Raw genomic sequence first — 21,857 nt, 5'->3', positions numbered from 1 at the left:
AAAATGACCTAAACCATCTGGTCACATGTTCCTGAATTCACCACCTCATTCTGAGCTCATGCTCTCAAGATTTTATAAGGGAAAACACAGAGACGTTCAGAAGGACCTGTCCACGTGGTCACCATGAAACCCGCCAACATCAGTCCTTCTCCTTCTCATCACAATGGTCAGGCCCTCTTGCTGTGACCATCACTGGTAACCTGCAAAGCAATATGACTTAAATCTCACCCCTTCTTTTTTCCACCACCATTGGTCATCTCTAATGGATATTCCCTCCAGCATTATAATATGATCTAGTCTCCAGACATAATTAACTCCAATTAGCTCCACAAAGGAAAAATAACTTTCTTTTAGTCCTGGTGACCTAACACATTTTCCTAGGGTTAAATAGACCCAAACAACACATCCCCAACCACTGAAACATGAAGACACCTGTTATATGTCCTTCTATGTTAATATGGATTTCGATGGATCTCCACTAATCAACCAGCTCAAGAAAAGCAGGTCAGATGCTGGGGCATCTGTACAAATGCAGGCCCTTCTCCCACCTGGTGAATAACGGGCTCAGCTGGTTCTAGGTTTTAGATGCCATCCTTCCACTCGTCTATTCCACAGCGTATCACCTCAATTTTCATGTACTGACAACAGGGTCCAGACTTGTCCTGTGATTCTTCCCCATATTACTTTGGTTGGCTCTCCTATTATCGTTATCCAAGCACGCAGATCCTTTTTTATTTTATTTTATTTTACTTTGTGGTACGCGGGCCTCTCACTGTTGTGGCCTCTCCCATTGTGGAGCACAGGCTCCGGACACGCAGGCTCAGGGGTCATGGCTCACTGGCCCAGCTGCTCCGTGACATGTGGGATCCTCCCAGACCAGGGAACGAACCCCTGCATCGGCAGGCGGACTCTCAACCACTGCGCCACCAGGGAAACCCCAGGCAGATTCTTTAGTATTTAATTTACTCTACAAATATTATTGGAAAAGCTAGAAGTATCGTACTCTGTTCATGAAATACTATGGAGTAAACATCGTCTCATAGACAGCAGGCTCGACATCAGTCAGTGTACAGGTGACGTCACTGGGCTGAGGGAGAGCTGACCTGCCCCAGACCCACAGGTGTGACCTCTCAGGGCAGGAGTGGCGCCAGTGCTACATGTACAGGGTGTCAGTCAGAGATGGGGACTCACACTGGTCTTTCTGGTTCCCAGGAGAGGGAACATGACTGATGACAATGATGACAACATCCAACACCCCTGGCAAACCCACTATAAATTTCAGACTCACCATTACCACCGTGATCCCCAATTTACATCCTTGCAGATGGAAATGCAGATGGTGAGGCCACATCCTCAGTGTCCACAGCGAGATGGGATGGAGCTGTGTTCTGCTCTCCAGCACCATTTACTTATATGACCTCAGGCACAGTCCCAGGACTCAGTGACCCAGGGACTCTGGAAAGCTGCTCTCCGGTGGACTTTTCAAGGGAACCTGCTTCCTGAGGTGGGGGCTTTCCTCTGACCATGACACCCTCATATACTGCAAGTCATTCACTGTGAAGGTTTACTTCCAAGAATCATGCATGCTCTCTCACCCAGTGCAGTGGGAACTGTGTTCCCTGACCTCCAATGTCACTGGCTGTGACAGAGAGAGTTAGAAATGAACACTTCTAGAAGGAGTGAGTCTGTGCACTGTGACCAGGTCACCTGCCCAGCATGTTGGAGTCCTGAGGAGCTTCCAGGAGCTGTGTGTTCTTAGTCTTTGGTAGCCCAGGGTATTCCTCAATGTCCACCCACAAGGAAGAAGCCCTGAAGCTCACGGTGTTCCTGCAGACACTCAGTTGTGCACAGGAAAAAGGCAGGTCAGGCTACTGGCCACATCAGCAGTGCTGGGTACCATGAGCATCTCAGGAAGAATGACTACCTTGTCCACAAAATACATGGTGTGGTTAGTTGCTATGAATAAATGCACCTCCAGAGCAACTCTTGATAATATTTAAACTGTTTCAGGGGAAGAAATGTTCACCCAAGTTAAGGGAAACACTAAGTCTGCTGTGAATTACGATAAACATTAAATTTTACCTCACTCTGTCTGAATTCAATGTGATTATTACATGTATGGTTTGTCTCAAATATCTGCAAATCCAGGAAATAAACATGAGGTAATGCAGAAAGGAAAAAACAAGAGTCTGTGTCTGACATCTTGGAGGACCCTGAATGTTTGATGGGTATTTATGTGAAATATACACATCCATGGGATTGAAGTCTATTCCCCAAATCTGCCATTGATCCTTGAGCACAGCTGATTTCCTGACTAGCCCTTCAGGATCATTTCATTCCTAGACAAAGTGTCCCCCAGGCATAGGGTGGGGGACCCTGGGCGGAGCCTGAGTTCTCTGAGGGCACAGTCAGCACCCTCCTCACAGGGGGAGCCCCAGATAAAGAGACCTCCCTTCACTACTTTCTGCTTTTTATAAAAAGGTCTCTCCTATATGCAAATATCCCCTTAGACCACAAGGTAAAAACAAAGTACCTGTTCACTTAAATTCGGGTTTCTCCTCATGCTTGAAGAGATTTTCTGGGCTTCATGAATCTCATCTGCAAGAAGATGAATCCACTGTGGTTCTTCCTCTTCCTGGTGTCAGCTCCCAGAGGTGAGTGTCTCGGGGATTCAGACATGAACACATGGGGAAGCTGCATCTGAGCCCATGAGTCACCGTGGTTCTCTCTGTCCACAGGTGTCCTGTCCCAGGTGCAGCTGCAGGAGTCGGGACCCAGCCTGGTGAAGCCCTCACAGACCCTCTCCCTCACCTGCACTTTCTCTGGATTCTCATTAAGCAGCTATGATGTATCCTGGGTCCGACAGGCTCCAGGAAAGGGGCTGGAGTGGGTTGGTGTGATGGGTTATAGTGGAAGCGCCTATTATAACCCAACTCTTAAGTCCCGGCTCAGCATCACCAGGGACACCTCCAAGAGCCAAGTCTATCTATCCCTGAGCAGCCTGACAACTGAGGACACAGCCATGTATTACTGTGCAAGAGACACAGTGAGGGGAAGTCAGTGTGAGCCCAGACACAAACCTCCCTGCACGGAGGCCCCTAACCACCAGGGGGCGCTCAGGACCCAACTAGTACAGGGCTGAGGCCTAGGACGGCCGCAGATAAGGGTTGGGAGGGAATTCTTGTTAGAACCTGTGCTTTCTTCTTCCTGGCCAGGACCTCCACCAGAGACCCTGTTCTGTATCCTAATGTTTCATTGTTGTGGATTATGAAGTGTCTAGAAAATTTTGTGTGCATGTACATATTTGCTTAATTTTTATTTTTATTATAGCTGTGTATATATATATTCATATGCACACACACATATAATACTCAAGAATTAAGGTTGTTTTTCATTTCTTTATTTACCTTTTTCTCAAAGGAGCTGAAAACAACCCTGCGGCTCACCATAATGTTCAATTTGAGCCTGAAGTTTGTGAAACTGGTAAATATCCTGAGAGTGCACATGAGATTTTTAAACAGTATTAATTGTTGTTTTGTTTTTGTAGATGTGGAAGGAAGAGACAAACCCTCCTGCTTTCAGGCAACCTGCACACAGATGTTGAATTCTGCAGCAGGCAGTGTTATAGAACCTAATGCCAGAGTGCTCCAATACTGCTCATGCAATGATCCTCAATATTCACAGATTCCATATCTGCAAATTCACCTACTTCTAGCTTTTATGAGCACCCCAAAATAAATACTATCATTTTGTAATCTTTCACGGACATTTAAAATGTGGCCGGTTCTTTGAATCACCCAACACACACACACACACACACACACACACATTCCCATCTGAGGTCAGTCAAGGAGATCATCTCTTTTCTTCTTTTAACTCCCATCATGTAAATGAGCAATTTCTGGGGTCAAATTAGTGCCATGCTTTTCACATTTCTGTGATTCTTGGCGATGGTTTAAAGTAGTCCCAGGCATAGGGCTGAAGAACAGCCTAGTGTCCCTACGCACAAATGGCTGTGAGTAGACTTTGGAGAGAATATACATGACAGATCAGCTTCATTCAGGCATGAGTTATATGGCCATGGGCTGTGGGATTGATATTCATGTTTCCAATATAAATCTCATCCAAAACCTGAAGACAAAACTCACTGCTGCATATTTGATGTGGATTTGGAAACTTGGCCTAATTCCAAATACAGCATTACAAGTGGGGGCTTATGGCCAAGAAGAGGGTGGGGTGGAGTGGACTGGAAATTATTAACAGAAGAAATACAGTCTAAGGGAGACCTTAAACTGTATTTACATAGACTCAAAAGGATTCTTGCCAATGGATGACCAGGGTGATCAGATATCCTGTGGGTGATATGGGGTTTGAAGGATTTGATCAAATACTGCGGATGATCAGACTTCAAGGGTGGGGGATTCTCATTATTCTCACTTAGCAGGGCTCTTGACAAAACCTGCTCATGCAAATGTAAACACAGAAGCTCACAGGTGAAGACTAACTGAGGAGAGAATTACAAGGAGCCTGCTGGCTAAAGTGTGGTCAAGGGTCTTTTTCACACTTAAGAAGAGTAATAATGAACACACAAAGAAACCAGGGACACACACACACACACACACACACACACACTCTGAGAAAAGACCAACTGAGGACTCAGTGAGAAGAGGTCCATCTGCAAGGAAAGGAGAAAGGCCTGAGAAGGACCCAAACCTGCTGACACCTTGAACTAAGACTTCTAGCATCCAGGTCTGAGAGAAATACATTTCTGTTGTTTAAGCTGCACAAACTGTTTTACTGTAATGACCACACTAGCTGATTATACACAACTGATATAGAAGCAGATAGACATATATGGAAATGTAAGTATCATATTGGAAAAGAAAAATCACTCATCCTCCAGGGACGATTTGATGATCATCCTCAAAATGACATATAAGTGTCCACTTTAACATTCTTTAGAATTCATAATAGAGTGTGGAATGATTTCTGGATAAATTAATGTCAGAAATATTTCTTCATGAGACTTTTATTTGAAATTTAGGTCACTACCTACTCTTATTAGTTGTCCAGTTTTTAATTGTTTAATGACATAAGTGATTCTTCAGTTGAACTTCAAATCTACTTCCAGCTTCAGATGGATTTCCAAGTTCTTTCAGTGCGAAGAATCTCCCCAGTCCTGTTTGATGCAATACCTTTCACTTGAGTAGCATGAGTAATGTTTATATTTGGAATTTGATATCCATATAACACTGGAGTCATTTTCTCCCCTAGAGGACATTTGGAAATATCTGGACACGGGTTGGGCTGTAACATTTGGGCTGTGCTGTCAGTACCTAGTTATCTAGTGGGTAGAGTCCATCCGTGCTGACACACATAGTACAATGCACCTGACATTATGAGCCACATGCAAGTCCCTAGTAAAAATGGAGAGAATAACTCTTTTATCAAGGGGAAAAGGGAGTTGAAAGGGTTACAGAGAACTGAGTCCATGGTTTCTCTTTGGCTGAGTTCTTGCCAGAAAATTAGAGGTAAACTTTCTTCTTCTTGTTGGATTCTGAGATCGTCAAAGGGCGTGAGAACCCCCCTTCTGTTAACCCAATTTTATTTGAGGTTTCTCTTCATTATTATTATTATTGTTGTCATTGTTTTTATTTCACTTTTTCCACTTTTTTTACAACTATCTTCTAATTTTAATTGAGGTTAAAGGTTGGAATAGACAATAACATTTGGAACCAATTAAATATAATTGTACCATTTTCTCTCTGTGACTTGTTCTAATTATCCTACCATGAGGTAATAAATGTTATTGCAGAGAAAAGCTTATTTTTTACTTTCTAAATTTTATTGTTCTAATTAGTTTATTTTTATTGAAGAATAGTTGATTTATAATGGGTTAATTTCAGGTGTACAGCAAACTCATTCATTTATATATATATATATATATATATATATATATATATATATATATATGTATTCTTTTTCAGATACTCTTCCCATATAGCTTATTACAAAATATTGAGAATGGTACCCTGTGATATATAGTAGGTCCTTGTTGATTATCTATTTTATACATAACAGTGTGTTTATGTTAATCCCAAATTCCTAATTTATCCCTCCCTCTCACCTTTCCCCTTTGGTAGCCATAAATTTTATTTGGAAGTCTCTGAGTCTGTGTCTGTTTTATAAATAAGTTCATTTATATCATTTTTTAGAATCCATATATAAGTGATTTCACATGGTATTTGTCTTTCTCCATCTGACGTACTAAAACTAGTATAATAATCTCTAAGTCTATCCACGTTGCTGCAAATGGCATTATTTCATTCTTTTTTTATGTCTGAGTAATATTCCATTGTATGTATGCACCATATCTTCTTTATCCATTCATCTGTCAACGGACATTTAGGTTGCTTCCATGTCCTGGATATTGTAAATACTGCTGCAATAAAAATTGGGGTGCATGTATATTTTCGAATTATAGTTTACTCTGTGTATATTCACAGGAGTGGGATTGCTGGGTCATATGGTAGCTCTATTTTTACTTCTTTAAGGAACGTATATACTGTCCTCCACAGTGTCTGTAGCTATTTACATTCCCACCAACAGTGTAGGAGGGTTCCTTTTCTACACACCACCTGCAGCATTTATTATTTGTAGCCGTTTTGATGATAGCTATCCTAACTGGTCTGAGGTGATGCCTCATTGTAGCTTTGATTTGCATTTCTCTAATAATTAGCGATGCTGAGCATTATTTCATGTGCATTTTGGCCATCTGTATATCTTCTTTGGAGAAATGTCTGTTACGTCATCTGCCCGTTTTTTGATTGTATTGTTTGTTTTTCTGATATTGAGCCTTATGAGCTGTTTGTATACTTTGGAGATTAATCCCTTGGTTGTTGCATTGTTTGCAAATATTTTCTTCCATTCTGTAGGTTTTCTTTTTTTTTTTCAATTTCCTTTGCTGTGCAAAAGCTTTTAACTTTAATTAGGTCCCAATTGTTTTTTTTTTTTGTTTGTTTGTTTTATTTCCATTACTCTAGGAGACAAATGCAAAAAGATATGGCAGTTATGTCAAAGGATGTCTGCCAATGTTTTCCTCTAAGAGTTTCATAGTATCCATTTATACAATGGGTACTATAAAACTCTTAGTTAGTATCCATTTATATATATTTATAGTACACATTTAGATATTTAATCCCTTTTGAGTTTGTTTTTGTGTATCGTGTTAGAGAATGTTCTAATTTCTTTCTTTTACATGAAGCTGCCAATTTCACATCACCACTTATTGAAGAGATTGTCTTTTCTCCATTGTATATTCTTGCTTCCTTTGTCATTGATTAATTGACCATATGTGTGTGGGTTTATCTCTGGACTTTTTATCCTGTTCCATTGAACGATATTTCTATTGTTGTGCCAGTAACATACTGTTTTGATGACTGTAGTTCTGTAGTATAATCTAAAGTTAGGGAGCCTGATCCCTCCAGGTCCAATTATCTTTCTCAATATTTCTTTGGCTATTTAGGGTCTTTTGTGGTCCCATAGAAATTTTTTTTTAATTTCTTCTAGTTCTTTGATAAATGTTAGTGGTAATCTGATTGGGATTGCATTTAATCTGTAGATTATGTTGGGTAGTATCCTCATTTGACAATACTGATTATTCCAATCAAAGAACATAGTATATCTTTCCATCTGTTTGTGTCATCTTTGATTTCTTTCATCACCATCTTATAAATTTCAGAGTACAGATCTTTTCCCTCCTTAGGTAGGTTTATTCTTAGGTGTTTTATATTTTTTTCATGCCATAGTAAATGGAATTGTTTCCTTAATTTCCCTTTCTGATCTTTGTTTTTAATGTGTAGAAATGCAACAGATTTCTGTGTATTAATTTAGTATCGTGCAACTTTACCAAATTCATTGAGAGTTCTAGTAGTTTTCTGGTAGCATCTTTAGGATTTTCTATGTATAGTATCCTATCATCTGAAAACAGTTGACAGTTTTACTTCTTTTCCAATTTGGATTTTTTTTTCTTTTTCTTCTCTGATTGCCATGGCTAGGACCTCCAAAACTATGCTGAATAAGAGTGGTGAGAGTGGTCATTCTTGTCTTGTTCCTGATCTTAGTAGAAATGCTTTCAGTTTTTCACCATTGAGAATGATGTTTGCTGTGGGTTTGTCATATATGGCCTTTATTATGTTGAGGTAAATTGCCCATTTTCTGGAGGGTTTATATCATAAATGGGTGTTGACATATACATGGAATCTAAAAAAAAAGGTCATGAAGAACCTAGGGGCAAGACGGGAATAAAGACACAGACCTACCAGAGAATGACTTGAGTATATGGGGAGGGGGAAGGGTAAGCTAAGACAAAGTGAGAGAGTGGCATGGACATATATACACTACCAAACGTAAAATAGATAGCTAGTGGGAAGCAGCCGCATAGCACAGGGAGATCAGCTCAGTGCTTTGTGACCACCTAGAGGGGTGAGATAGGGAGGGTGGGAGGGAGGGAGACACAAGAGGGAAGATATGTGGGAACATATGTATATGTATAACTGATTCACTTTGTTATAAAGCAGAAACTAACACACAATTGTAAAGCAATTATATTCCAATAAATATGTTAAATAAATAAATAAATAAATAAAATAAATGGGTGTTGAATTTCATCAAAAGCTTTTTCTGCATTTATTGAGATGATCATATGGTTTTTATTCCTTAATTTGTTAATATGGTGCATCACATTGATTGATTTGTGTATATTGAAGAATACTTGCATTCCTGGGATAAACCCCACTTGACCATGGTGTATGATTCTTTTAATGTGTTGGTGGATTCTGTCTGCTAGTATTCTGTTGAGGATTTTTGCATCTATGTTCATCAGTGATATTGGTCTGTAATTTTCTTTTTTTGTGATATTTTTGTGTGGTTTTGGTATCAGGGTGATGGTGGCCTCGCAGAACCAATTTGGAAGAGTTCCTCCCTCTGCTATATTTTGGAAGAGTTTGAGAAGGATAGGTGTTAGCTCTTCTCAAAATGTTTGATAGAGTTTGCCTGTGCAGCCGTCTTGTCCTGGACTTTTGTTTGTTGGAAGATTTTTAATTACAGTTTCATTACTTGTGTTAGGTCTGTTTATATTTTCTAATTTTTCAGGTCAGTCTTGGAAAATCATACCTTTCCAAGAATTTGTCCATTTCTTCATGGCTGTCAAGTTTGTTAGCATATAGTTGTTTGTAGTAGTCTCTTATAGTTCTTTTTGTTTCTGTGCTGTCTGTTGTGATTTCTCCTGTCTCATTTCCAATTTTATTGATTTGTGTCCTCTCCCTTTTTTGCTTGATGACTCTGGCTAAATATTTATCAATTTTGTTTATCTCCTCAAAGAACCAACTTTTAGTTTCACTGATCTATGCTATTGTTTTCTTCATCTATATTGCACATATTTCTGCTCTGATATTTATTAGTTCTTTCCTTCTATTTACTTTGGTTTTCTTTGTTCTTTTTTCTTTAATTGCATTAAGTGCAAATTTAGGTTGTTTACTTGAGATTTCTCTTGTTTCTTGAGGTAAGATTGTATTGCTATAAACTTCACTCTTAGAACTGCTTTTGCTGCATCCCATAGGTTTTTGGTCATCATGTTTTCATTGTCATTCTTTGTAGGTATTTTTTTTATTTCCTCTTTCAGACAACTGTAAGATACTGATGAAAGAAATCAAAGATGACACAAACAGATGGAGAGATATACCATGTTCTTGGACTGGAAGAATCAATATTGTCAAAATGACTATACTACCCCAAGCCATCTACAGATATAATGTAATCCCTATTAAATTACCAAGGGCATTTTTCAAAAATTAGAACAAAACATTTTACAATTGGTATGGAAACACAAAAGACTCTGAATAGCCAAAGCAATCTTTAGAAACAAAAATGGAGCCAGAGGAATTAGCTTCCTGACTTCAGACTATGCTACAAAGCTACAGTCATCAAAATAGTATGGTACTGAGCACAAAAACAGAAATATAGATAAATGGAACAGGATAGAAAGCCCAGAGATAAACCGTCGCACCTATGGACACCTAATCTATGGCAAAGTAGACAAGAATCTACAGTGGAGAAAAGACAGTCTCATCAATAAGTGGTGTTGGGAAAACTAGACAGCTACAGGCAAAAGAATGAAAGTGGAACACTCCCTATCACTATATACAATAATAAATTCAAAATGGATTAAAGATCTAAATGTCAGGCCACATACTATCAAACTCTTAGAGGAAAACATAGACAGAACACACTTTGACATAAATCACAGCAAGATATTTTTTTGATCCACATCCTAAAGTAATGAAAATTAAACAAAAATAAGCAAATAGGACCTCTTTAACCTTAAAAGATTTTGCACAGCAAAGGAAACCATGAAAGAAATGAAAAGACAACCCAAAGAATGGGTTGAGAAAATATTTGCAAATGAAGCACACGACAAGGAATTCATCTCCAAAATATTCAAACAGCTTGTATACCTCAATATCCAAAAAAAAAAAAAAAAAAAAAGTGCAAACGACCTAAATAAATAACGGGTGGAAAATCTATGTAAACATTTATCTAAAAAAGACATACAAATGACCAAAAGTCACATGAAAAAAAATGCTCAACATCACTAATTATTAGAGAAATGCAGATCAAATCTACAATGATGTATCACCTCGCAAAGGTCAGAATGGCTGTCTTTGCAAATCTACAAACAATAAAGGCTGGAGAGGGTGTGGAGAAAAGGGAACCCTCCTACACTCTTGGTGGGAATGTAAATTGATACAGTGACTAAGGAGAACAGGATGGAGGTTCCTTAAAGAACGAAAAATAGAATTAGCGTATGACCCAACAATCCCAGTCCTGGGCGTATACCCAGAGAAAACCATAACTCAGAAAGATACATGCTCCCCAATATTCATTGCAGCACTATTTACAATAGCCAGGACATGGAAGCCACCTAAATGTCCATCAACAGAAGAATGGATAAAGAGGATGCGGTACATATATACAATGGAATATTGCTCAGCCATAAAAAGGAACAAAATAATGCCATTTGCAGCAACATAGGTGGACATAGAAATTGTCATACTAAGTGAAGTAAGTCAGACAGAGAAAGCCTAGTATCGCATGAAATCACTTATACGTGGAATCTAAAAAACAAAAACAAACAAACAAAACACGGTACAAATGAATTTATTTACAAAACCAAAGTAGAATCATGGATATAGAAACAAATTTATGCTTACCAGAGATTAAGTGGGGGAGAGATAAATTGTGAGATTGGGATTGACATATACACACTACTATATATAAAAGAGATAACTAATATGAACCTGATGTATAGCACAGGGAACTCTACTCAATAGTCTGTAATGGCCTGTATGGGAAAAGAATCAAAAAAAAAAAAAAAAGAAAGAAAAGAATGTATGTATATATATGTATGACTGATTCACTTGGTTGTACACCTGAAACTAATATAACATTGTAAATCAACTATATTCCAATAAAATTTAAACAAAAAATAGTGTAATTACTAATTCCAATTAACAGCTTTTCAAAAATGAAATAAAAACTAAGTTGCCATTATGGATATAGAACCATCTGAGTCCTTAGAAAAATATAATGATAAATATATGTAAGTACATAATAATAGTAACAATAACAATAAAGTCATAATAGATTTTGAGCTCTTAGTCGAACATTTTGGGTGGAAACTGTCCACTCTCTAAGGTCATCAGCTGGTTCTGAAGGTCTTACATCAGCAGTTTTCTAGCAAAGATCAGAGCTTCTACAACATCCATGAGAATCTTCAGTTTGAGGGACTCACCTGGGGAGCCTTCCAATTGTGTGGAATTATGAATTGATTCCTTAGTTACTGTGATCAGTTCAGTGGGGTTTTTTCCCCCAAAATACACATGTTGAAACCCAATGCCCAACATGAGGTTATTGGGAGAAATGCCCTTGGGGAAGGGCTTAGGTCGGGAGGGTGGAGACCTTCTGAATGGGATCAGTGCCTTGTAAAGAGGACAGGGAGGGGCTTCCCTGGTGGTGCAGTGGTTGAGAGTCCACCTGCCGATTCAGGGGACACGGGTTCGTGCCCCGGTCCGGGAAGATCCCACATGCCACGGAGCGGCTGGGCCCCTTGAGCCATGGTCGCGGAGCCTGTGCGTCCAGAGCCTGTGCTCCGCGACGGGAGAGGCCACAACAGTGAAAGGCCCATATACCGAAAAAAAAAAAAAAAAGAGGACAGGAAAAGCTCCCTGTCCCATCGCACCAGGTGAGGTATCAGGGAAAAGTCAGCCATCTAGGTAGCAGTTTCTCTCCAGGAATCATGTCTTCCAGACCCTGATCTTGGACTTCTCAGACTACAGAAATATGAGAAATAAATGTCTATGGTTATAACCCACCCAGTCTATGGTAATTTGTTTGTGGAGCCAAATGGTCTAAGACAGCTGTGAAACAAATACCCAAATGTCCACACTCAGGAGGTTCACAGCTGTGTTTGTTGTTAAAAGTACCTGATATGGTCCCTCAATGAGGTTCAAGGGCAGTTTTTCTCTGATGTCTCTTTCAATAGATAAAATTAACTGGTTGAATATCCTAGAAGGCTATTGATTAGATGTAGTGAGCAGGCAGCCTTTGTCTTGGTGCCAGGAGTGGGTGTTATACATGAATCCTTTCCATTATCTTGTGTGTCCGACTGCAATAGGGCAGGGATAGTATTGCAGGGACACGTCTCTAAATGCATGGTCCTTCCAGTTACCACCTCACAGGGCGAAAACTGATTTTTCTTTGAGGTAGTTGATAATGATGTCACTAGTGCTAAGGGGAGGACCTTCGGCCAAGTTTTGGAAATTTTGGATAATTTTAATTTAGGGAGCTACTTTGTCAACCTTTCCAGAAGACTGTGGATGGCGATGACTGTGCAGTCCTGAGCCGTAGTGACACCTCACAGGGTTGTTTTATAAAGATTCCTGCAAGGTGACACCTCAGTCACTTGGTACGCGTGTTGCTACACCACGAGTGGAACACAAATTCAAGAATCATTCTACGAACTCTAAGGGCTGTAGCCTTCTGGCAAGGAATGACTTCAAGAAAGCCAGAAATTAGACATAAAATAAATTCAAATTCCAGACTCTGGAAGCTGAGTTAAATCCATCTCAGTGTGTTCAAAGGACCCTAGAGGATTGTTTCTGTGTGCCTCCTTTACAGTTTCACAGGATTTCATTGTTGGCTGCTTACACAGAACTGAGAAATTACCTTAGTTGTATTTTTTATGATTTTTGTGGGGGGGTTGTTTATTTGTTTGTTTTTAGTTTCCACATGTGTTGATTTAAGATAGTCACCGATTTGTCTGTCCTGAATTCACACTCCTTCAGATGGGACATGTACCCACCACCCCTGACTCAAGAGGGGACTGGAACTCACTGTCATCTGACTGAAACAGCTAACCTGGTGTCAGAACTCTCTGGAGATTGGGTTCTATTGTCCCATCTCAGAAAGAATTCAGCCAGAGGCAAAGCTGTAGGCAAAGTCTGAGTTAATTCACATAGGATGCTTGTGAGAGATACAGGTGGGCAGCCAAGCCCAGAGAACAAAGAGGGCCACATTTTTACAATCAATGAAAAAGTGGGAGGGGAGAAGAAAACCTACTTTGTCATCGTTGAGTAGACATCAAGTCTTACATCACCAATTCCTCCTTTAACCCTATATCGTTTAACCCGGAAGGTCATGACACTATTTAAATCATATGTATATTAGCAGAAGGGTGGCAACATATACTAAAATATGGTAATTCATCTCAGGTTTCTGTATTATGTCCCCTCTCACCTATATTTCTGTCCTGGCTACATGCAGAAATGCTACTCTTCAAGGATTAACTCCCTGCCTTCATGTAACAAGATTCAGACCGCATATCTATTGTCTTGTGTTTTAACTATCAGGATTTGTGGCTTGAGTGTGTCTGGCACTTGGATGCACCTGGTCTTCCTTCTAGGTAGAGTAGATTGTTGCTTGGTTACTGGATTCTTTTCTTGAGTGGTCATTAGCTTACAGAAGTCTCCCAAACTCCTATAATTCCCTTTCTGTCTTTAATCCCCTCATGAGATTTCTAAACGAATTGTTCAATTATCCTATTCTATGCCTATCAGTACCATGTAGAGAAGATTAATAGAGAAGTTTAACTTATATTTATTTGAAAATATCTGATGTCACAAAATGTGAGATTGCAGATTATCTGAATGAAGTTGCTAACTCGAATTTTTCTATTATTTTTATATAAAATCAATTTCTTATTTAAGACTGTATATCTTATGACTTTCTTGGATGCCTCCAGAATTTTTTTTTTTTTTTTTTTTGCCACACTGCATGGCTTGTGGGATCTTAGTTCCCCAACCAGGAATCAAACCCGGGCCCTCGGCAGTGAGAGTGCAGGGTCTTAACCACTGAACCACCAGGGAATTCCCAGAGATTTATCTTTCAGGGTCTAGAAAAGTGAGAACCAGATTAAGGCCACTCTTGGGTAAATGATCTGCTACAGCATTAACTATAGCTTTCAAAGTATCTAATTTTGCACTGCCTTCCCCTTTATATGCCAAGTCCCTAGGGTGTAGACCTGTCTAAAAATTCCTTACCTTGTTGTTCATCTGATGATGTTTCCAGCAGATGTGAGACGACACCCTGCTTTGTTTTTAAAACAAGCCAATACCTTGCACTACTCCCCAAACCTATGTGTTTATTCTCTGGTCTTCGCCAATTGACAAGCTCTAGTAACTGCAGTAACTTCTGTCATTTGGGTGGATTTTACATCAGATAGAGGAATATCTTCTAAAGCAAAGATTTTGCTAGTAATACTAATTCCTGGTTAATAATCTCAGTTTTCAGTTTGAGGTATGGTCCATGAAAACGTTACACCAGGTCAAGGTTATCAGTGAGAGAGCCTAACACATCTAAGGAATGTACAGAATTTTCCCTGCTGAAGATGAAACCATTGTGAGCACCATCTTGGTGGTCAGCCATGTCTCATGACTGTCTAATGCAACAAACACCGACTTTGAGTTCAGTGGAACTTAGTGATTTTCAAATCACTTTTTATCTTTATGGCTTTAGATAATTATGTGAGGCTATTTCAGCAGATAGTGTAGGAAGACAGATTGAACTGAGTAAACAATGAGCAAAATCACAAACTAATGAAACAAGAGCCCAGATGTGAGTGTTTCCAGGCTTGGGGACAACAGTTCATGTACCCAGAGAGCGGGTTTGAACAATCTTCCGCATGGAACACTCACATGTCAGCTTCACCTCCAGTTGACCCACATCCCGTCTGGAGGTGGTGACAGCATTCCCAAGGCCACATACAGACATGGAAAGAGACTGGGAGTAGGGGGGTGACTCATCCTCTAAGTCATCTCCTCAGGAACCAGGAATGCCCCGTAAGACACTCTCTCCTGCCTTCTGACTAGAATTTTGTCACCAGGGACATGACCAGCTCCTCACCTAGTGTGCTTTTGAATTCCAGCCTTTTGGGGAGAGGTTTGGAATCTGAGACTTTTACGTAAGAATCTGGCTGTGTCCTTCATCCCTGTCTTCCTATGTTCAGTTATGTCTGTCCAGGATCCTCTTACACTTAGTGACATTAGATTCCTCCTTTTACTAACAGGTCAAAGATGACCTCTGCTAGTACTTCTGGTTTCTGCACCAACAGGTAACACGTTTGGAAATGGTCATTTCCATCCTTAAAGCAAGAAAATTCTGAATAAACTGAACACCAATAATCTCCCTGAACCTAACAGAGTCCTGACATTGCAGGGGAAACCCCCACCCCAAAACTAGAGAGGTGGGCCCATCCAGAATCCAGGTGAGATCTGCCCACCTGGAAGAGAAGCTGCTGGGGGAGCACCTACTGTTGAATAATTATGAATGTCTGCAGGACCAGGGTGGACCAGTGTGAGGATGAGAATTTCTGGGGTCCACACTCCATAATTTGTGGGATTTAACCCCAGAAACATCCAAGTCCTCACAGTAAGGATCCATATTTATCCCTTCATGACATCTGATAGAGGGAAGCAAAGACTAACAACTGAGAAATATTGAAACATACCCAGAACTTCCATTGGGCAGACCCTCCAGAGGAAGAACCTTTCCACAAGCTTCTCCTAGGAGGCGAGTAGGAATTCTTGTCCTCTCCAGACCCAGGGAGGGGGCACAGCTATCAGGTTAAGAGATTAAAAGAATAGACAGGGGACACTGCAGCCTGGGAGGGAGTAGCGGCAGGGGATGGGCCACAACACTGGAGACCCTTATGGAGGTCACAGCCCAGACCCAGTTCCACTGAACCACAGGTATTAAACCTTATCAATGTAGAAAGCCCCCTCCCCACACATGACCTCCCCCCCAATGTCCTAGCAGTGGATTAACACTGAAAGATCCACGATGTGCAGACTCTCTCTGGGGAGGGGAACTAGTGAAGCATCAAGACCACATCCAGGACGTCAGAGCACTGGGGCTTCGGTACCTACAGCTGGGAGACCAGGCTCAGAGCACCTCACTCCTGGACCTCAGACTCCATTCTCTCTTGTGCCTTGATGGTCATGGCCAAAACCTCTGTCCTGCTATTGGGTATTTGATATGTTCAGGAATATCTATGAAGACTTCACCAGAGACTCAGAACCAGAAAGGGAAGCAGGTTTGTCACAGGGACTTGGTGAAGTGGACGTGGTTGACTAAGTAGTGGGCCTCTCTCCCCATTGGATGCCAGGTCCTGAGGTCCTCGGGGCAGGTGGTCAGGAGGGAAGGTTACCAGCAGGCTGGAGCCTGAGGATGGATGTACCTGTGGCCATCCTGGCGAAGAGGTGCCCTGCCAGGGTACAACTCACACAGCTGACCTAGCTCACCTGCCCAGTGCTGCCCCCTCAGACAGGTGAGCCTACAGAGCAGCATCACCTGAGTCAGGTGACAGGGGCTCTGCCTTCTCCTCCTTTGACTTCTCAGGGGTCTTCCCTCCACAGGTGGGGCCACTAGGGGACCCCCAGCTGCACTGCTTTGAGTTGTCAAGGGGGGACTGCACTGGTTTCTGACAATGTGAGGCAAAGCCTGGTCCCTTCTTATGGGGCCCCTGCAGGGTTCCAGATGCTGCAGAAACAGGCAAACCCAATGTGTGTGCACCTTTCTTTGTCTACTTGCATTTGTTCTGTTTGTCAAATCAAGTCACACACCTAGGCTTAGTGCCAGTGGGAGGGGCACTGCCCCTGTGCTAGATTCAGGGAAGAAAGACAAATTTGGGATCATTGCTGCCAACATCAGGCTGTGTGTGTGTGTGTGTGTGTGTGTGTGTTTGTGCGTGTGTGTGTTATTAGAATAGTAGAGGGGGAGTGGGCATTGAGCCCCATGCTTTCTATGCTCAGCTATTCTCTGACATAATATTAGACCATAGGAGCCTCCAGGAGATGAGAGGCCCCCAAAGTCCTTGAGAGTGTCTGGACTCACTATAAGTGTCAACTGCATCAGTGCATCCACAGATCCAGGGAAGGGGCTCCCTGGTGTTTTCATAAAATGCTTGTTTGGGGTCTCCCTACCGAGTATGTGGATTTATTGAGGCTATTTCTAGAGATTATTAAAAATAATATGTTGTCTCTAAAAGAATATTCTGAAGGCAGAAAACAGCCATTTAATACTGGACTAGAGGAGCTGGAAGGTAACTGCCCTGTGAGCCCAGGCAGGATCCTCCCCTGCAGGGTATGCGCTGGGCTGCAGGGGGCGCTCAGGACCACCCAGCACAGGGCTGCAGCCCAGGCGCGGGCGCAGAGGGGACGGGGGAGGGGTTTGCTCTCAGAGGCTGTCTCCTCTTTTCAATTAAAACAATAATTAGGCTCACACCCGGCTTGAGATGGCGGCGGCGGCGGTGGGGGGGACTCCGACTCCTGGGACGCGGACGTGTTCTCCGTGGAAGACCCGGTGCGCAAGGTGGGGGGCAGCGGCACCGCCGGCGGGGACAGCTGGGAAGGCGAGGACGAGGACGAGGACGTCAAGTTAGAAGGACCTGAAGAACCTAGAGTGCTAACACCAGAACAGATAAACTGCGTCTAAAGAAATTACAGGAAGAGTCAGACCTCGAATTAGGGAAAGAAACTTTTGGTGTTAATAGTACAGTTTATGGAATAGATGCTATGAACCCATCTTCAAGAGATGCCTTCACAGAGTTTGGAAAGTTACTAAAAGATAAAATTACACAATATGAAAAATCACTATATTATGCCAGTTTTTTGGAAGCCTTAGCTTGAGATGTGTGTGTTTCATTGGAAATTGATGACTTGAAAAAGATTACCAATTCATTGACTGTACTTTGCAGTGGAAAACAGAAGCAAGAAAAGCAAAGCCAAAAAGAAGAAGAAAGGTGTGGTTCCCAGAAGGGGATTAAAGGCTACCATGAAAGACGATCTGGCAGATTACGGTGGTTATGATGGAGGATATGTGCAAGACCATGAAGCCTTCACGTGACGTTTTACCTTCTCCTGGTGTCTTCTTTCTCTTGCCCACGATCCCTTCAACGTGTAGCACAACTTCCTTTCCTTTCAGTTCTGCCAAACGCTACAATCTGAAGTGCAGTACCTTTTGTGCTGGTTACTGAACCCCTTGACACTTAGGCGCTAATGTGCAAATGAGGGAACTTGGACCTTGCTGCCAAGGGGTTAAAATCGGGAAACTCCAGCTACTAAATCACAGTTTAATAAACAGACCTAATCATGTTGCTCTTGCTGCTATCTGATTCCATAGCAGCAGTCACTAAATTGGAAACAAAAGTTGCAACATGACAAAAAATTGTGTAGTATTTAACAGCACCATTCAGTAATACAGCCTTAACCATACCTCCTTGAACTACTTCATAACTTGTCAAGAAAAGCAGTCTGCTGCAAGGGCATGGGGTGCGCACCTAGTATTAAAATTGCTTTGTCTTAAAATTGAGCATGAGAATATTAAAAATACATTGTGAAGAAGACTGCTTATCTCAGAGTGAAGACACTGAGGCTGAAAAGCACTAATTTGATACTTAAAAATTAAATGACCAAAACCCTCCAACTTTGAAGCTGAAGAAGATAAACCTCTCCATTATTGCATTACCAAGTTGTGGAATCTCTTGGACGCATAGACTGTCTAGTTTCTATTTATCAGACTATTCTACTGATGGAGTGCTTCAGATGGGGGAGGGAAACTCCTTACCTGCTTTGTTTGCCTGATTTAAGTGTCTGAGAAGCAAATCTCCTTTGTCCTCCGAGGCTGCAGTGGATCAGCTTTAATAGGGTTTTGGCATTTCCTTTCCTTTATAAAACGTGTTCAGCAAACTGCACCAGTTAACTAGTTTGGTAAATTGTTATGTTAACAATTATGACATCTGCAATGTTTTTTTTGGGGGGGGTTGGGTTTTTTTGCGGTACGCGGGCCTCTCACTGTCGTGGCCTCTCCCGTTGTGCAGAGCACAGGCTCCGGATGCGCAGGCTCAGCGGCCATGGCTCACGGGCCCAGCCACTCCACAGCATGTGGGATCTTCCCGGACCGGGGCACAAACCCGTGTCCCCTGCATCGGCAGGCGGACTCTCAACCACTGCGCCACCAGGGAAGCCCTGTAATGTTTTATAAAGCAACTAGTTTAATAAAGTCACTATTGTGAGGACTTAAATTTTGTGTTACCTCCCAAGAGATATTTTTGGAGAGTATAGAACAAAGCTCTTGGGACTAGAGTTCTCTATATATTTATAAAGCTTAATAAGTGCTTGATGAGTAGATGTAGTTTTAAAACAAAAATGATTTGTGAGGTCCTTAATAGTGTCTCCCTAGAGCAACAACGGTATGGAGCTGCCTTCCTCTTCTTATTTATTTGGGGAAATTGCTTGGTGGTTTAGATACTAAGGCCTGATTAAGTACCTAGAAGAACTATTTATTTGGAGTAATTGAGCTTATAACTCAGATTGTGGCTGTAAGCAGAGATTGGGTGATCTTCTCTGTTGTACATTTTCTTTTAAGCAATTTAACCAAATCTGTGGCTGGAGTCTTATTTTGAAAATGCCACAGAATCAAAAGTAGGGACAGAGCAAAAATGTTTTAAATTTCTCTTACACAGGAAGTAGGAACCTCGATCAAAGCTCTGTAGACCACTAAGTGGAAGACAGGACCATCTAAATGATTTGAGGAATTAACTGAAAGCAGTGACTACACAGCAATAATTACAGCCAATAAAGATTGTTTTAAGGCAGACAAGGGCTAAGATTTCCTTAGCAGTAATAATGACATACACTGAATTTAAAATCTATTTTATTATAGAGGCCAGTTTCTAATAAATGGAAATGTATCATCTGTTCCTTAACTATGTAAATAATATTAAATTCCTTTGAAACTGGAAAAAAACCCAATAATTAGTAGGACAAGGACTGCTGAAGTGTTTAATATTGGGTCCTATTGAAAACACTTACCTAACTCAATAAGACAATGAGAAGTAGGGCTTCAAGATATGTATGTATGTATGTGTATGTTTGTTTGTTTACCCAGCGGTTGCAGAGTTTGGGGACACACTGATTCCAGAAATAGGATATTCAGACATGAAAGCCCAGAACAGGTTCAGGTGTCTGTATCATTCAAAGGCTGGTTCACAATGAGGACCTTGTCCTATGTGGGCTAGTCCCTCAGTGGGAGGAGCTCTGCCTGCACAGGGTTTAGGAACATGGCAGGGGATGCACGTCCTCAAACAAGGGTGAGGATGTGGACCCTCAGCCTCCCACTAAGCATGGTTTAGGGGTCATCAGTCTGCTTCTTGTAAGATGGTCCATGTATTAAATACAAATTTTTCAGCTTCATGAATATGCAAATGAGCTGGTGTGTCCTAGGTTAAATATGGATGCTCCGAGCCCTGAGAACAACACCCAACAACCACACCCCTTCCTTCACAAGAGCCCCAAGAGCACGGCCCTCACCGTGGACTGGAGCTGGAGAGTCCTCTTCCTGGTCGCTGTGGCTACAGGTAAGGGGCTCCCTGGTCTCTGGGTTGAGGAGGGATCTAGGATCAGTGAAGGGACGTTCCATCTACTTCTGTCTCTTGTCCACGGCTGTCCACTCTCAGGTCCAGCTGGTGCAGTCTGGGGCTGAGCTGAGGACCTGGGGCATCAGGGAAGGTCTCCTGCAAGGTTTCTGGATATGCCTTCACCAGCTACACTATGAGCTGGGTGCCACATGCCCCTCAACAAGGGCTTGAGTGGATGGGACAAATCTCCCCTAACGATGGTGACACAGGCTATGCACTATAGTTGCAGGGCAGAGTCGCCTTGACTGTGGACACTTCCACCAGCACAGCCAACATGGAGCTGAGCAGTCTGAGATCTGAGGACACACATGTCTTACTATGCAAACATACAATGTGATGACCTGTATCCTGAGTGTTTCAGAAACCTGAGGGACAGGGCGGCTGTGCTGGGACTGAGGAAACACAGGGATGATGGGGTTAAAGCCCTCCAGAGAAAATGGGGTTAGAAACATGTGTTTACTGGTATAGGAGGGATGTTCTGTACAATAAACACCCTGTACGCAAAATTTAGGAACTACGGAGAAGCTCAAGTGAATAACGCAGGTACGAGCCTTCCCATGAGGCTGTTGTGTGGACCTGAGTCTTTAAGTGACTTGGAGACCTAGCTGAGAGCAAACTGCTCCACCCCGTGGGCAGTCCAGGTTTATCTCCATGGACAAGTGCTAACACGTCTTGCAGGTGCTTTAGCCACGTTACACTCCCAGCCATCAGTGAGCGCTCCTGTGGTCCAGGTCCTCACCAGAACCTGGTGTGTCCACGTGCTGCA

At 41.8% G+C, this 21,857-nt stretch overlaps 1 pseudogene and 1 gene segment (V, D, J or C); both read left to right on the top strand.

Annotated features, from left to right (window-relative positions):
* Positions 1-21,857, top strand: part of LOC309803786 (Ig mu chain C region membrane-bound form-like) — an 81,637-nt gene that overhangs the window by 10,071 nt on the left and 49,709 nt on the right.
* On the top strand, positions 17,909-19,030 carry LOC309805495 (eukaryotic translation initiation factor 3 subunit J-like; annotated as a pseudogene). The gene has a single exon. The product of its transcript is annotated as a eukaryotic translation initiation factor 3 subunit J-like (transcript).

The sequence above is a fragment of the Mesoplodon mirus genome (genome assembly GCF_964341445.2).
Source record: "Mesoplodon mirus genome assembly, chromosome: 5".
Lineage (NCBI taxonomy): Eukaryota > Metazoa > Chordata > Mammalia > Artiodactyla > Ziphiidae > Mesoplodon > Mesoplodon mirus.
The sequence above is the reverse complement of the archived record's forward strand: the minus strand, read 5'-3'. Positions and strand labels throughout refer to the sequence as shown.